Genomic DNA, 5,000 nt, shown 5'->3' on the forward strand with positions numbered 1-5,000 from the left:
CATGTTGTCCCCTAACCTAACCCATGTTGTCCCCTAACCTAACCCATGTTGTGCCTTAACCTAACCCATGTTGTGCCTTAACCTAACCCATGTTGTCCCCTAACCTAACCCAAGTTGTCCCCTAACCTAACCCATGTTGTCCCCTAACCTAACCCATGTTGTGCCTTAACCTAACCCATGTTGTGCCTTAACCTAACCCATGTTGTGCCTTAACCTAACCCATGTTGTCCCCTAACCTAACCCATGTTGTCCCCTAACCTAACCCATGTTGTGCCTTAACCTAACCCATGTTGTCCCCTAACCTAACCCATGTTGTGCCTTAACCTAACCCATGTTGTCCCCTAACCTAACCCATGTTGTCCCCTAACCTAACCCATGTTGTCCCCTAACCTAACCCATGTTGTGCCTTAACCTAACCCATGTTGTGCCTTAACCTAACCCATGTTGTCCCCTAACCTAACCCATGTTGTCCCCTAACCTAACCCATGTTGTCCCCTAACCTAACCCATGTTGTCCCCTAACCTAACCCATGTTGTCCCCTAACCTAACCCATGTTGTCCCCTAACCTAACCCATGTTGTCCCCTAACCTAACCCATGTTGTCCCCTAACCTAACCCATGTTGTCCCCTAACCTAACCCATGTTGTCCCCTAACCTAACCCATGTTGTGCCCTAACCTAACCCATGTTGTGCCCTAACCTAACCCATGTTGTGCCCTAACCTAACCCATGTTGTGCCTTAACCTAACCCATGTTGTCCCCTAACCTAACCCATGTTGTCCCCTAACCTAACCCATGTTGTCCCCTAACCTAACCCATGTTGTCCCCTAACCTAACCCATGTTGTCCCCTAACCTAACCCATGTTGTGCCTTAACCTAACCCATGTTGTCCCCTAACCTAACCCATGTTGTCCCCTAACCTAACCCATGTTGTCCCCTAACCTAACCCATGTTGTCCCCTAACCTAACCCATGTTGTCCCCTAACCTAACCCATGTTGTCCCCTAACCTAACCCATGTTGTCCCCTAACCTAACCCATGTTGTCCCCTAACCTAACCCATGTTGTGCCCTAACCTAACCCATGTTGTCCCCTAACCTAACCCATGTTGTGCCTTAACCTAACCCATGTTGTGCCTTAACCTAACCCATGTTGTCCCCTAACCTAACCCATGTTGTCCCCTAACCTAACCCATGTTGTGCCTTAACCTAACCCATGTTGTGCCGTAACCTAACCCATGTTGTGCCTTAACCTAACCCATGTTGTGCCTTAACCTAACCCATGTTGTGCCTTAACCTAACCCATGTTGTGCCTTAACCTAACCCATGTTGTGCCTTAACCTAACCCACGTTGTCCCCTAACGTAACCCACGTTGTCCCCTAACGTAACCCACGTTGTCCCCTAACGTAACCCACGTTGTCCCCTAACGTAACCCACGTTGTCCCCTAACGTAACCCACGTTGTCCCCTAACGTAACCCACGTTGTCCCCTAACGTAACCCACGTTGTCGCCTATCGTAACCCACGTTGTCGCCTAAACCTGCTCTGTAATTGTTATACGACTCGTTCAATTAGTGTAGTGTTGCCCACCCGCAACCCTCGCAATATAGTTCGCTACTCGCACTGCCCGCTCCCCTGTGTATCGCTTCATGTTAAACACCTTGCAAGTCTTGCTGACTTTCCACATGCTCCTGCTGTACACTGTAATGTGGATGGCAGCAGGGCGTACATGCCGCCCCCCCCCCCCCCCCACCTCTCCCCACGTCCCCACCTTGCCCCCTGCCTTCGCAAGGTGGTTGGTGACAAGTTTGCATGTTCAATGCCCTTCGCATGCGACGTACGCAGGCTACGTTGTGGTGCGGCCTGTGTCAACTGTCCGCTGATGTCGTACGCGTGAACCACAATCTGTACTGCACATTCGTCCTTATGTACTGAATGATACATCGTGGCACATGTGTGACCGTACAACGACTGCGCCCAAAAACGGCGGACCATACAGTGCAAATATTGTGCACGCAGCTACGTGTCGTCTCCCTATGAGAGCTGGATTGCAGTGTGGTACGCCATAGAGACGTGTGGGAGGAACGGACGCCGTGGATGGCGATCAGCATGAGCTGTCTGTTGATGTATTCGGACCTAGTCGTCTCTCCTCACACACCGTGATGGCATGGTGCAGCGCGTTCCATATCTGCGACATGCTACAGAAGCCGGTTGACAGTCGTTCGAGCAATGGACATCGCATACGTACGGGGGCCACCTTCCACGTATTGTCTAGGCGTGCACATTTTGTTGCGTGTATGTGGGCAGACGTAGTGTGGCGTGACACCTGACACAGGCATGCAATAATGGTTGAAGTTGCAAATGGCGATGGACGCCTACGTTTTCTGGTGAAGTTACGCAAATGAAGAAATGGTAACCCGTTGTGGTGCGGTTGTTCTCGCTAGGGGTGAATCGGTGATGGCGACGATAGGTTGAGGTACTAACCGGTTGTTCCAGCGATACCCACCATGCCGACGAAACTGAACGGCATCTGGGTGTGAAGCGATACGCGGCGGTGGCTGGGTGGGACCGTCCCCGGCCGGTGAGGGGGCGCCTCCCGGCGTGCTGGCCGCGCGGTGCGTGGGCGCACGCGCTACAGCCGGCTGGTGGGGGCGGCCAGTGGCAGGCGCGCCGGCCGACGGACGCGGCAGGCGTCGCAGCTGCGCGCCGGCGCACCCTGCGCGCGGCGCCGTGCGGCCAAAGTAGGTCCTCGCGGGCCCGGTGCGAAGCGCGGTGGACATCTGCAGTGTGCTGGTCCGATTGAGGACTGTGTGCGTTGAGGATGCGCCGCCGCCCGGCGCTCGGCGCCGCGACGCCGTCTGCTGCTCGGTCGCCCCAGCGGTTCTCGCTGGTGGTTTGTATCGCAGCTGTGCGGATGTGTTGGCGTGTGCGCTGTGCTGGGAGAGTTCGCTTCGGCACCCAAGTGGGGCTTTTGTCCTTCTGTGGCGCTGGCGTTGGAGCTGCCGGTCACCGTAGGTGGCGCGTGTTGTCTCCCGCCGGCAATGCCACGACAGCACGCTCCCGGGCCTCTGTCGGCAGCGGCAAGCTCAGTTGGGAGCACGGGTGGTCGCACCGAAAGCGTCTACTCGCCTAACTCCGGGCGATTGCGCCTCTCTCGAACCCGACCAAGTACTTGGGACGGCGCTGCGCGCCGCCGGGACCTGAGAGGGTTTCGAGGTGTATTGTGCAGGGGAGCTCAGCCTCCTCCTGTTTGCAGAATGATTGAGCGGACGCTTGCGTGTTCGCGCGGGCCCCCGGGACACACTCCCGGGCGGCCGGCTGCTCAGCTCTAGTTGACGCAGCTCCCTGGTTGATCCTGCCAGTAGTCATATGCTTGTCTCAAAGATTAAGCCATGCATGTCTCAGTACAAGCCGCATTAAGGTGAAACCGCGAATGGCTCATTAAATCAGTTATGGTTCCTTAGATCGTACCCACGTTACTTGGATAACTGTGGTAATTCTAGAGCTAATACATGCAAACAGAGTCCCGACCAGAGATGGAAGGGACGCTTTTATTAGATCAAAACCAATCGGTCGGCTCGTCCGGTCCGTTTGCCTTGGTGACTCTGAATAACTTTGGGCTGATCGCACGGTCCTCGTACCGGCGACGCATCTTTCAAATGTCTGCCTTATCAACTGTCGATGGTAGGTTCTGCGCCTACCATGGTTGTAACGGGTAACGGGGAATCAGGGTTCGATTCCGGAGAGGGAGCCTGAGAAACGGCTACCACATCCAAGGAAGGCAGCAGGCGCGCAAATTACCCACTCCCGGCACGGGGAGGTAGTGACGAAAAATAACGATACGGGACTCATCCGAGGCCCCGTAATCGGAATGAGTACACTTTAAATCCTTTAACGAGTATCTATTGGAGGGCAAGTCTGGTGCCAGCAGCCGCGGTAATTCCAGCTCCAATAGCGTATATTAAAGTTGTTGCGGTTAAAAAGCTCGTAGTTGGATTTGTGTCCCACGCTGTTGGTTCACCGCCCGTCGGTGTTTAACTGGCATGTATCGTGGGACGTCCTGCCGGTGGGGCGAGCCGAAGGCGTGCGACCGCCCCGTGCGTGCTCGTGCGTCCCGAGGCGGACCCCGTTGAAATCCTACCAGGGTGCTCTTTATTGAGTGTCTCGGTGGGCCGGCACGTTTACTTTGAACAAATTAGAGTGCTTAAAGCAGGCAAGCCCGCCTGAATACTGTGTGCATGGAATAATGGAATAGGACCTCGGTTCTATTTTGTTGGTTTTCGGAACCCGAGGTAATGATTAATAGGGACAGGCGGGGGCATTCGTATTGCGACGTTAGAGGTGAAATTCTTGGATCGTCGCAAGACGAACAGAAGCGAAAGCATTTGCCAAGTATGTTTTCATTAATCAAGAACGAAAGTTAGAGGTTCGAAGGCGATCAGATACCGCCCTAGTTCTAACCATAAACGATGCCAGCCAGCGATCCGCCGCAGTTCCTCCGATGACTCGGCGGGCAGCCTCCGGGAAACCAAAGCTTTTGGGTTCCGGGGGAAGTATGGTTGCAAAGCTGAAACTTAAAGGAATTGACGGAAGGGCACCACCAGGAGTGGAGCCTGCGGCTTAATTTGACTCAACACGGGAAACCTCACCAGGCCCGGACACCGGAAGGATTGACAGATTGATAGCTCTTTCTTGATTCGGTGGGTGGTGGTGCATGGCCGTTCTTAGTTGGTGGAGCGATTTGTCTGGTTAATTCCGATAACGAACGAGACTCTAGCCTGCTAACTAGTCGCGTGACATCCTTCGTGCTGTCAGCGATTACTTTTCTTCTTAGAGGGACAGGCGGCTTCTAGCCGCACGAGATTGAGCAATAACAGGTCTGTGATGCCCTTAGATGTTCTGGGCCGCACGCGCGCTACACTGAAGGAATCAGCGTGTCTTCCTAGGCCGAAAGGTCGGGGTAACCCGCTGAACCTCCTTCGTGCTAGGGATTGGGGCTTGCAAT

The 5,000-nt window shown here is 54.4% G+C and overlaps 1 non-coding gene across 1 annotated transcript in view; it reads left to right on the forward strand.

Moving 5' to 3' along the window:
- The first annotated feature begins 3,337 nt into the window (after window positions 1-3,337).
- LOC124749040 overlaps window positions 3,338-5,000 on the forward strand; it is a 1,909-nt gene continuing 246 nt past the window's right edge. Inside the window, exon 1 of the ribosomal RNA XR_007011782.1 lies at window positions 3,338-5,000. This exon is cut by the window's right edge and continues 246 nt beyond it. This is a non-coding gene — a ribosomal RNA (small subunit ribosomal RNA).

The sequence above is a fragment of the Schistocerca piceifrons genome, unplaced genomic scaffold (genome assembly GCF_021461385.2).
Source record: "Schistocerca piceifrons isolate TAMUIC-IGC-003096 unplaced genomic scaffold, iqSchPice1.1 HiC_scaffold_427, whole genome shotgun sequence".
Classification (NCBI taxonomy): Eukaryota; Metazoa; Arthropoda; class Insecta; order Orthoptera; family Acrididae; genus Schistocerca; species Schistocerca piceifrons.